The following is a 13,352-nucleotide window of genomic DNA, read 5'->3' on the forward strand; positions in this document are numbered from 1 at the left end:
GCCAGTTTCTTTTCATTTTTATGTGAATTATTTTCATAAAAGATTCACACTTGTGCCACTTATACGGATCCTCATGATGCCAAAGGTCTCACAAAGTGTATGATAGTGTGGCAATCAGCAGTCAGCGCACCTGCCAATCTTGCACCTGAAACACAGAGGACAGACCAAGGAACCAGCAGGGAGGACAGCCAAGCCCCCTTGAGTCATGACATATGGTAGTACTTTGGGTTTGGGTTCAAATAACAGAAGGCCTTGGTTCCAAGTTGTGTGAGCCCACTCTCCTCTTCTTCACTACACATGGCTTCAGAATTGGGATGACTTGCTATGAGGCCAACATAGGCATGCCAACCGGATGAGCCACAACAGACCCACAGAGACGTGATCTCAATGGATGCTACTGATGGGTGAAGCATAATATTAGACACCATGGATGATATAGGCCTAAGTAAGTTGGGAATTATATGAGGGACGTTCAGAGCGTGTGAAGCACATGAGTGGGCTTACCGTAGGGAAGACCATATCAGGGTATGACCCATCACTACAGTTGAGGATATTCTCTGACTGTCATGCCAGAGAGCCCAGTTCTATGAGCAGAGAGCATGGCAAGATTGTTGGCATTGGAGGAATGCAAAATCCTGGATAGAACATACGGTTTCACAGCCTTCAGATAAGCTGAGGCCGACCTTGAAGCAACTTTGTAGCCCTTTGCCTCGATATAGGCAGCCAATCCAGTGAATGTGCATATGTACAGGTAGCACTGCATAATAGGTAGGCCTACTGTACATGAAGTGACTCATAGCAATTGTTGTTGGAACAATAATTTGGACCAGCATGGAATCCTCTGTGCTCGAATTCACAAATGAATGGCGTCAGAGTAGAGTAGAGTAGAGTATCATTTATTGATTTATAGACCTGAAAGCAACATTAATGTTGATTTTGCTAAACAAAATGTCTTCCATCTTGGATTTTGTAATGGGCTTAGTTTATGTAATGGCTGACTTCACATTCATGTAACAAATATTACCAAAACAAGTCAACAATGGCTTTATAGACTTCAAAATATTAAATATGCCAATTTCGCCGTAAATTATGTCAGCCATCTTGGATTTTGCCACAAAAAATGAAGGAAAACATTGAAAATAATTTGTTTTCTATTCAATGTTGCCCTGGAATTATAAAACAGTTCAATTGAACCTTAAAACGGCATTAATGGTGAAATTTCTACACACAATGGCAGCCATCTTGAATTTGCCACTAAATGTTCACGAAAAAAATGGAAACAGGTGGATTTGTATTCGGGGAGGTCCTAGAAGTAAAAAAAACACCAAATGGAAAAATCTATATGAAATGTTCCAAAACTTACATATCAACCTATACTAAAACAGTAGGGGTGAGGCTGAGTGCTTAGAAAGTGTGCTTGCTTGCTTGCATGTGTGCGTGTGTGTTTGCTAACAGTAGAAAATTTGTGTTTCAGTGCTGTGATGGGAAATGATGTGTGTGTGTGTGCGTGTGTGAGAGAGAGTTTGTACTTGCATGCTCAGAGGAAGTGTGTGCAGGGGAAGTAGAGGGTAGATGTAGGTACACAGTGGTGGCCGTCAGTTTGTTCACATCAGAGAGGCACCAAGGCAGAGAGTGAGAGATCTCACAGAGTGATGCCACTCTCACACACCAAGAGATTCCCCTGCACTTTCCATTCCCTTTGAACTCCCTTGTACTACCAACAGCATGCACAACCTTACTCAAACACACACACACACACACACACACACACACACACACACACACCTTTGTCACTGATGCCCAGCAGTGATTTATCTCCGTGATGCCCTTCTTTCAAGTCGTTTCCGCAGAACTGTCACCACGGTGATTTGTGTTTTGTTCTCTGTCGGTGCGTCTTAAATTATCACCGTCTGTTATTAAACGGGGAGCACTTAGATGGTTAGCCTTCGAACCCACACACACACACACACACACACACACACACACACACACACACACACACACACACACACACACACACAAGCTCAGGCAGCACCTGCAGTGTCAGCTGCGAGAGTCCAAGTGTGAAAACAGTGGAGTAAGCATATCTGAGCACAACTTAAAAACACAACTAAGACTCCTCACTCATCACACACACACACACACACACACACACACACACACACACACACACACACACACACACACACACACACACACACACACACACACACACACACACACACACACACCAGACAAGTTGGAGAGATGAAAGTGAGATGGAGAAAGAGAGTGAATCAGGAATGAGCGCACCCAGTTATACAAAGTGTGCATAAGGACAAAAGACCTATATGTTTGCATTTATGTATTTATAAATATACATTTTGGACATAGACTATAGGCTATTGGCAGTTATGAGAATGTGTAAGACAGAGAGAAACAAATTCAAAAGCCCACTGCAAATTCCAGAAAGCTTTACCTGCTTTTAACTTGACCGTACAGTATATAGGGAGCCCTATCTCGGTCATTTCGTGAAGCTTTCACGAAAAAAAATGGGGAAATTAACTTTAAACTTGGTGGTGCATTTACGTTATTGCCCGTTTTTCGTGGTTGGGCAACGCTTCCGCTGCCTATTCATTTGAATTGCCCGACTGCTGCCTAGCGACTCGTGGTCGATTTACGATTTGAGCCTCGAGAGGTTATCAGCGGTGTTTTAAATTGAGAGGCGGCCGCTTCTGTCAGCACCCCCTCCCCGCCCCTGCAGATGCTAGCAATAACACGAGCTGAAAATACAGACAGAGAGTGCTTTGTCGAGTTTGTGCAACACTGCACAAGAATACATTAGAACATTAAGTCAAATACAATACATGATGCGCCTGTGACAGTTAATGTTTGTTTAACTTTGGCAAGTAGAAATGAGCAAGGGTGCCGGAGTAAGTTTGAAAGTGGCGGTACTGTCTTTTTCTTCAGTCTTTATTTCTTAACAATGTAATTGCTGCAGAGCTCCACTCCAAAGGCCTGATTTAAGGAGCTCAAGTGGGGATGCAAATGCACTACTGCATTCCCCTTTCCGGCACATGGACATGAGCTTTTCTGAAGGGTAGGTTGTGTGGATGTGTATTTTGAGGGTGAAAGTGAGTGGGCTGATATTTGGGGCTTTGCAGAGAGAGAGGGGAGGTGGTGCAAATTAAGCCTAAATATAGTAGAGAGATTGAAGGAAAATGTGTCATGTAGCCAAGGACTGGAACTAAGGTAAACAGGAAGAAGCAGAGAGGACAAAGTGTTAAGGACCTAAGCTATGCAGCTTTTCCACTAAACAGAAATGAAAGAAATCAAACGTTTTGAGTAGCAGTTACAAATGCCATGTCTAAGTTCTTCACATAGTCCCGCCAGCTGAGATTTCTAATCATAATCATGCTAAAAATTTAGCTATTTTGTATCAATCACTGGTGTTATAATATTTCATAATGCATATCCTACTTGTAGAAGTGAACTGGTGGTAGTAGAAGAAGTAGAAGGAGAAGGCTTTCAGAACATGCTAACCACAAACATTCGGATGTTTTCTTTCAAGTTGTCAACATCCCATAATTGAACACTGTGATGCTGTTGAAAGGAACAGTGCTGAAAACACAACACTTGTTTTCCCACAGAAATGATTCTGCTCTCTGCTGTTCTCACTATGCTGTGGGATGACAATGTGTGTGTGACTCTGTGACACTCACCTTCATCTTGAGATGTGGCAGAAGAGAAAAGAGTGGTGTTTTCAAGTGGGTGACGCGGCGCCTCATGTGATAATTATGTCACACCTTGTCAGAAAAATGTCTATTTGTTCCCTTGTACTTGGCGAGCTTGGGAAACAAGTGAGGTGAGAAGAACCAAGTGGGACAGGCAATTCTATGATAAACAGTGGCTGCATCACAGTCTCACATGAGACAAAACAGTTGTCAGACCAAGAGAATATGTTCAAATCAAGCAAGACAGAATGTTCCTCCAACATATTGTTGTCATTTAGAATAGCTCTATGTAGAATATCTCTCTGTTTCTCAGAGTAACTGTGACAGCTTTTTCACAGTCGCATAATAGCACAATTGCAGAACATGCCTAAAAGAAAACCAAGCATGACTGAATAAGTGAATATTAACTCAGAATAGCAGTACAACTGCAACTCTATTTGTAACTCCCCTGTAGTTTTTGAATGAACTAATGAATGAATGAATGAATGACATAATGAAATGTCAACTGGATGTACTATAAAATGATGAAAAAAATTCTTGGAGAAATGAAATTTCCTCTTCATCCGCTCAGCTGTTACTGTAATACCAGTCACTACTCCAATGATCTTATTCTAATCTACCTGATGGAGGGGTTCTGCTAATTGGGGTTAGTTGGTTGGGTGAATGTATTGCAGAATAATGTGGCATGCCGTTTGATTCCTCATGGATTGCTATCTACTGCAGGAGGGTGCATGGAAACCATTTGGAAATTATGTTTTGGTTTGTATTCCCTGCTGCATTGACTTAACTGAATACTTTCAATATCTAATAGGCTACCTAATACCTAACAAGGTCTGCATTGAGAGGAGAGAAAGACTGCATTCACAGCTCATATTCATTCACTTGACCTCTGTCATACCGTTCATGTAATTGAAGCCCTGAGACAAAGAACCATACAAGTCCACATTTTCACATTTTGAACATTGGCCTATGTTTTTTTAATTTGCAGTTTGAACATTACATTTTTTATTTAGATTTTTCTTGAAGTCAGAAAACAAAAACTTCTTAATTATAATAATATAAGATTTTTTAATGCCAAGTTAAAAATCAAATGTTTTAAGAGGAATTTACAATTCTGGACATTTAAAAAAAAAATTGGACTTGTATGGGTCTTCGTCTCATGGACTCAATTGATATTTTCAGTTTCAGTTCAGTAATTTCTTTTTCTTATTTAGCGACGTCGGGATGCTAATATGTACCTTGACATTTTAAATCAGGGGTGTCAAACTCATTTTGGTCCGGGGGCCGCATACAACCCATGTGGACCTCAAGCGGGCCGCATTACTAACATCATCGCAAAAAAAAAACGTAAAGCAGTGGATTAGTGTTCAGTACTATCACGTTTTAAGTGTGTTGAATATGTAGAAAGCAATGCAATACTGATAATCCTATGCAAAATTTCCTTGACTTCATTCATTCATTGGCAACCGTTAATTAATTAAATATGGGACAGTTCATTTTGGCATGGGGTCTGGGGGTTTCACCCCAGAAAATTTTGTATTTCTTATATGTAATTTCCTGCATTTTCATGCATTCTAACATCCCGTTTCCAGTTTGAGCTTAATAGGAACCAATACAAATCCTATTATATTTATTATTTAATTACAACCAATACCAATACAATACGAATAAGAAGTATTAACATTTTATCTCTATATATGAGGTCTATAATATATGAGCTTTATGAAATGCCTGTTACAGTACAAATTCACTATTTATATTAGAAGTGTGATGTGCACTTTACTACATATATACAGTGTAACAGAGGGACCATTGGGTTAATGTCATGCAGGTTTCGATTTTGCCCCGACGGCCGTAATTGCGCATTTCGGTTATTTCATTTAAAAAAAAAAAAAAAAAAAGTTAAAAAAAAAAAAAAAAAAAAAAAAAAAAAAAAAAATTTTTTTTTTTTTTTTTTTTACATCCGGGCCGGATGGAACCCTCCCGCGGGCCGGATGCGGCCCGCGGGCCGTATGTTTGACACCCCTGTATTAAATCCTTTGCGTGTGGATTAATATACATGCCAAAGGTTACACTTGAAGGATGGGAGATTAAAAAGATGTATCAGAAGCCATGTCAGTTTGACTGCGATGAAGGTGCTCTCGTGAGATGCAGCTTTACCTTGGTGAATTGGATAGAGAGGCGGCTGGGCAGATTTGATTCTTGATATGGTGCGTTTAATTTAGGACAACATAATTTCGGGTTCAGGCTGCTACCATACCTGTGTTTCCTCCGCACCTGGTATAATTATGCAGTACACCTAAAGCCGTACTTCCATGTTTAAACCATGACATGGTTGGGCATCCCCACAATCACACAAGCACGTTTCCAATTCAGGTTTAATATCCAGACTCACTGACATTAGCATTGAAACTATTTGAATGGAAATTGCCAGTGTGACTCAACAAAGGGCTAAATTAAATGAAACAATCCAATTTGGTATTTACGCACATCAAGTTTTACTTCTTCACCAAGGTGAGCTCAGGTGCAGGACAAGAGGATATTGAGGGTTGATGTGGTGCAGAGGTTTGGAAATGAAGGAGAAGGAAGAATGAGAAATCAATTTGTCAAAATCAACAAAATGACCATGACTATGTGCATGTGTGTGTGCGTGTGTGCGTGCGTGTGTGAGTGTGTGTGTGTGTGTGTGTCTGTGTGTTTGTGCGTGCGTGTGTGTGTGTGTGTGCGTGCATGCGTGTGTTATTGGAAGAGTGTACGTGCTAAAAGTGGTAATGATCACGGAGCTGGCTGTGTCTTGGGGGAGTTCAATCACCAGAGAGCAGTCTTAATGGACACTGGCTGCTACAGTCACTTAGCCCCTCTCCCCTGCCCTTCGCATAGCTCTCCTCAAAACCAGGCCAAGTCACCCCCAGCACCGTAAAATTTCCCATTCATTTCTTACATATATTCATGGCTCACTTTCAGAAACCCAAGTTGGTTAATCATAGACACACATGCACACAAAGACAAATCTACAACCATTGCCGGCACAGATGTTAAAGAAACACTATGCAACTTTTTCATGGTCATGAAATGGCTTGGAACTCAAGGTTGCTGTGAGCGGAACAAGACCCATTCATCCCCTTCGTTTGCTAACTAAACAGTAGCAGCTCGCTGAAAGCTGGCTACTGGCTAGCTGATTGTAAAATATTACGCTGGCATACAGCGAAAACAACGAATGGGACTACAAATAAATCACATGCTAATTGAGATGAAAGCTTTGGACAGGTGTGAACATTGGAAAAGGGCTTCAAAGCGGAGAGAGCCGAACGCCAAAAGAGCAAAGATGTGGATTTTATCATTCACTGCACTGGGATTTATGCATTAGCATTCTCAAAGCCCATGCCACCTCATTTAGTTTACAAAGCTACACAAATGTATATGATTGAAATCTGATGGTGCACATTTTACTTGATGTCAAAGGACACGATCAGTCGAGCGAGGCTAAATACATATGTTGTTGCCAAACAAGAGGAGACAAAACATGATCTCTAGACGGCTTATGGGTGTCCACGTTCACTTTCAACACCACACAAGATAAAAACGCGTCTTGTCACCTCGACTTCAAAATCTTTATTATTACAACAAAATAAGCAATAGCCTTTTGTCTCCTCGTTCTTCTAAAGTACATGTACTATATAGTTACTGGAAATGTGAAATGAAGACGGGGATATCTGCCGGGAACAAGTGGATCAAATAATATCCATCTGAAGGAATTGCAAACATGATTGCAGTTGTGTGAAGTGAATAGACGAAGCAGCGAACTCATGCACATTTTTGGCAGAACCACTAGAGGCCGCCATAAAGTTGTTTACATCGGTGTGTTTATGTCAAAGTTGCATAGGATATCTTTAATATCTGTTTCTTAAATATTGTGACTGAAATGAAATGGATTGTCTCTGTACAACTCCCAGCAATAAGCTGATAATTTATTCAATACACACGGATACACACACACACACACACACACACACACACACACACACACACACACACACACACACACACACACACACACACACACACACACACACACACCAAAGGAAAGAATTGTGTTTTTTTGTTCGCTTGCTTAGAAGGCCGTAAAGTTTCTAATTTATGGTGGAGAGGAGATAGTGGGGGAGCGGAGAGGAGAAGTGAGGAAGAGAGAGCTGTTGGAGAGCTCTCTGCAAATGGAACACTCAAAAGCATATTAAGTAGTGTAGCGGTTTGAAATATGACATTTCCTTTGTGGGGTTACAGGAAAATGTCACATTTCTAGTGGCGCAGAGAGGGGAGATGCTGCACAGACATGCGCACGCACACACGCACACGCACACGCACATGCACACACACACACACACACACACACACACACACACACACACACACACACACACACGAGAGCCAACAGGGGGTGGGCAAACTGGTCTGTTGTCCCAGGCCCAGTGAGCCAGGTGTCCCAGAATTGGGTCCCCATTACATTGTACGTATTAGGGGAGCTTCCCATTTGACTTTGTGCCAGGCCCAACCAAAGCTGTCAGCGACAATGCATATACACTCTTATATGCAACACACTCAAACACATTGACACTTACACATAATAGTTCAACAACGTTTAGAGATGCAAATTATGCATTTTTCCACTGTAGAGGACGAAGCAATCATGCATAATAATGCGTGCATGGAAAAGTCAGGGCATCCCTTGGGAATGTTCTTGTCATTTTTAATAGCTAAATAGTGAGGATTCAACATTTTCATGCAAGATTAGAGTGATATTTTCATGTTGTACGATTTCAGTAGCAAATAATGTAAAATCAAGTGGCACCAAGTGGATCAAGTTTTTTGCCCCTCAAGAGGACTGAGTGCTGCAATGACTTTTATTCAGCTCTCAGACCTTGATTAGGTCCTCAGTGCTTATTCACACACGCAGTTTTTTTTTCAGTGATGCAAATTTAAATCCTTTGAAACACGGCCACTCCATAGCCCTTGTGTGATCAATTAGGAGCCATTGGCTCCACTAAACATTGTCCCACCCAGACCTAAAAAATGTGACTAATTCATTGCCACAAAAGAAGAAAACTGTGCAGTTTAAACTATGAGAGCTGAAAGACGGTTTAATTAGTGTACCATTAGCTCACCACTGAAAGAAACAGTTAATGAAATGGTATCGCGCCTTCAGAAAGCACCAGTGACCAAATAGATTTTCAGCCATTCAACAAAAGCCAGTTCCAGACTCCTGTATAAGGTACAGTACACAGACAGGGCCAGGTGATCTGGAGTGTATATGTGATACTGTGAGACTGCTGCTTCTGAATAACTACCCTCCTATTGCTCACACAAAAGGCTTTTGTGATAATTTAGCAGATTATGGAGCAGCACTTCTGTCCTCAGCGGTTACACCCAAATGTAATCACTATGGTATCAAAGAAAAAAGCCTTTTCATTATCCTTTTTGTTGGACTGTGCAAGCTACATTGTAATATTTTGGAAACCCATTGTAGATTAAAAAACAAACTGCCCACACTGATCCGGCCTGCGGCACTGTAAAAAAAAAACACGAGACGCAGAAAACCATGAAAAGATTCTTCAGAAGTATATTGATCACTTGTGCTTTTTCATAGATTTTTTATTTTTATGATGAACTATTGCCCAGAAGCATGGTGAGTTTTACTGAGCAATTAAACAGCTAGCTGTGTTTGTTAGGGTGACCAGATTTGGGTTTGTAAAAAGGAGGACAATTATTTTTTTTGGGGGGGGGGGGTCATCTGTGTATCTGTGTATCTACAGGTATGAAAGTATATATGGGTATGAGGTATGATAGTAGGCCTATAAAGTATCAACGCATCCAAAATGGTCATTTGTTTAAAAGCCACTCGAACTTTTTGGCATGCACATTCATTTGTCTACTATAAATGACAATTAAAATCTCTTCAGTTACGCCTATAGGCCTATCACATAATTTGTGTGATCATATGATGCAGAGTGTGCCTTTGTTACAATCCTAGATAGTAGGCCTAACACCTATATTGGAGTAGCTTAACAGCATAACAATGCAGCCCAATTTCATTGGCCTATTCCAATTTCTGCATTAGGTTTTTAAAAATAGATTCACCATCATGTAGGCCCATCTCAGCCATTCCCCACAAAGATGAACAGCATAGGCTATATAACATTGGAAACTAAATATAAAAAACACAACATTTGTGGTTTTCAACTGAATTGATAATGAAGTTCTATTAGGCTATATTTTAGGCTTAATATGTTTATAAGACACCTCACAATTTACCCCTCCAGTGTCATCCATTAGGCCTATTTAGCTAGGCTCTTTGTAGTGGCATGGTGCTCAGAGATTAGCAATGGGCACTGCAGCCATTAAAAGAGGAACTGGAGTTTTACCTACCATTAATAAGCTAACCCATACAGCGTTATCAATAACTGCAAAGGCAATAGACAGAAGAAGAAGCTGATGAAGAAGAAGCTTGTGAATAAATTCACTGTATCACCTTATCAAATTGACCTGAAAGAAAACCCACACGAGACAGAGATAGCATTTAAAAACTGCAGCAGAATGGAGGTCTTGCCCAGCGCATAGATCTTAAAGCACTGAGACAATCCCACAGCCCGCTAACGGTTTTGGCCCTGCCTTTATTGTCGGCTAACAAGTAATCACTAACAGAATTGTTAGTTTAACCAAACAAGGACATAGTTCAGCTAATGAAGAATAAACATACAAGCCAGGTGGTAACTTATCTGTGACAACACAGATAACAGAACTCACAGCAAGTGACAACACAGATGTCAGAGCTCACACATAGAAAGAGTTCACACAGGGTTTAACCAAACAGAGTCTAACTAGAAACACAAAAAGCAAACTCCTAACTATGTTACATTTTTATCACATTTTATATTTTCAATAATACATTTATAAATGCAGAGAATTTCTTAACAAAGCTTAATTTCTTAACTCAGGAATGAGTCCTTATAGTTCCGAGAAATTGCTTTTGCAAATAACTTGGAAATGTCAGATCATGAAAGAATTTTTAGGCTAAGTCTTGTGACAAGGTGTAACAAAACTTGTACCTCCCTAAATGATGAATTTGGTGGTGTTACTAGGCTTACTCCTGTGTTAGATTACCTTCATACCTGGCTTCACACGCGGGATTTTTTTTTCAACTCCACCGCGAACGTGCATTTGCGTTTCTATCGGCATTGCAGTCCGTAGAACCGGCGGACAGATGCGCTTTCGCTTGTAAACATGGGGCGCACTGGTTAGTCCCCTAGGCTACTTCTTTCGGACACACGGTAAAAGTGGCTAGATTTGATGAGGGCGTGACTAATTTGTGAACGGTAGAGAGAAACCTGGAGTGGAGTCAAATGGAACGGAGTGAAAATTACAATGCAGAGGAATTAGGTCTATATTTCAGGCTGTGCAACAAAATCCCGGACATTTCTGAAAATCTCCCCGGACATTTTTTTAGGTCTCAAAAGTAGGACATGTCCGGGGAAAAGAGGACGTCTGGTCACCCTAGAGATTGTGTATAATTACAGTCATGTCATGTGACTACCTGTGGCTTTAACAATATGGATTCACCAGAGTTGTATCAAATGTGTGGCAGGTTGGAGGAGCTGGTACGCACCATGCTAACACAGCTGTACCATACACTGTAGTTGCCGCATGGGAACCCAGCCTGTGTCGTATCCCAAATACCCCATCTCTCTCTTCAACTTGTTTCCTGTCTCACTTCTCAATGTGCTATCACAATACAAGTGTAGCAGTAGACAATCTCTGCCAGCTGTATTTTGCTGTGCTACTCTCAGCTGACTCTCCTAACAAGGTGGGCGGAGCAGTTTGTGCAATTAACCAATTTGGCCTTTGGTGGCAGCTTTTAAAAATCCCCTGGCCTGACAGCGTAGTCTTGCTGCTGGTGTGCTTGTAGAGTGGGCACACGCCTGTGAGGCCACTTTGGGTAGGTGTTGTTTTGTCTTAATATGTTCATTTGTTAATTTTTGTGTTATGTGTGTTTTGTGTATTGATGTTTTGCTTTTATTTGTAGCCACACATGTCTGTGCCACAGGCTAAGCTTTGGCCTTGACGTAGCCATGGCCGTACCTTCAGGTATGTCATTCCAACTTTATCCAATCCACATGTTAAATGTGGCTCTAATATCCATCTGTGTAGACATGTAGATGTTCCTAAGGGGAATGCAGCCATATGCTAAGCTTGTCTGTGGACATAATGTGTGAGCTTTTTGTGTTGCAGGTAGCATGGCCTTTCCAGCAGTGCTACCATTGGAGTAGGTTGTGCTGCTGTCTTGTCTTACCGGTTTTGGTTCCTTTTTTTTGTTCTTTTGTCTTGTCTTGTAGTTAAGTTATCATGTATTTTATTTTAACTAAGTTCAAGTGGTCTGTGGGCTTTGTGTGGCAGGAAAATGGACCTACTGTAAAAGGATGGCTAGTCACTATTATTGTGGTGCAACATTTTTGCTGGGAAATTCAAAGGGTTTGCTGTGGACACTTTCAGTCATTGATTGCTGTGTGTTTTTGTGCACTCTTTGTTAGTATGCCTCCTTGACCCAGTCCTGACCGAGCCAATGTAAACCCTGCCTGCATTTTAAGCAAAACCAACCAAAAAGAATAAATATATTGAACCACTGTTCTGTTTCTTAGGCCTATGTTTAATAAAACTGCCATGGTGTCTGGAATTCATGTCTTCCTCATGTCTATTGGAACCTGTGTTGCCTGGTTTTAGTTATGGTAATTTCCTGGGTGTTAAGCTAGCAAAACAACTTCCCAGGATGGCGTAGTCGTTGCACCTTCAATTTCTAGTCATGTAACTTGGCCATGTTACACAAGCAAAAAGGCCCAAACATATGTGTGCAATGGGTGTCTCTCTCTTGTTATCATTTGACTCTGAAGAAGGTGTAGCAACACCGAAATGTTAGTCGAGTGTGTGCACAAAATAAAGTCTTGAAAACTAAGCTGCAGTGGTCCGTGGATCTTCTGGCCAATCGATTTTCATTTTCAAATCGGATAACGGACCACGAAAAATGACCGGTTTCCCGATTTTTAAGTAAACAATAAACGAGAAACCACTCAAAGTTTGTTTCCTGTTTGGAAACCAGAAAACGAAAAACGAGAATCATTTTCTGATTTTCTTTTCATCGCTTTTATATGGGAATCAGAATTAGAGAGACGGCCCGTTTTCCCATTTCTTATTTTGCTAAATATTAAGTTTTTGTTGACCCGGAAACTGTGCTAATGTGTCAGGGAGGCTGTGGGTAAAGAGTTGGCTTAGCCACACCAGAGGTGTTTAGGCTACTCTAGTCTAGCCTATATTTTATACGTTTTTAACACGTCCTCATTTAAATTTAGACTAGGCACTAATAGGTATACTTCCCAGAGCAACGTTCATCAGTAATTGCATGCTTGTAGGTCCACCTCAAAGCATGACGAGGTCCGCTATCGCAGACATCCCATGAAGGGAGTATGATAGCAGCTCCCCCCTGTCCCTGATGCCTGCGAGTCCCTGATTTTAGAAGGGACAGAGAAAGATAATGACTCGTGCGGAATGTGTGGAATAGTTTTGCGCGAGCACACAAGTAGGACGCCCTGTAAAAGT

The 13,352-nt window shown here is 41.1% G+C and overlaps 1 long non-coding RNA gene across 1 annotated transcript; it reads left to right on the plus strand.

Annotated features, from left to right (window-relative positions):
- The first annotated feature begins 11,535 nt into the window (after positions 1-11,535).
- LOC134439888 (uncharacterized) lies at positions 11,536-12,152 on the plus strand. Its single transcript, XR_010032890.1, has 3 exons — positions 11,536-11,700; positions 11,788-11,849; positions 11,994-12,152. It is a non-coding gene; the product is annotated as an uncharacterized LOC134439888 (long non-coding RNA).
- Positions 12,153-13,352: the final 1,200 nt, after the last annotated feature.

Source organism: Engraulis encrasicolus, chromosome 23, assembly GCF_034702125.1.
Source record: "Engraulis encrasicolus isolate BLACKSEA-1 chromosome 23, IST_EnEncr_1.0, whole genome shotgun sequence".
NCBI lineage: Eukaryota > Metazoa > Chordata > Actinopteri > Clupeiformes > Engraulidae > Engraulis > Engraulis encrasicolus.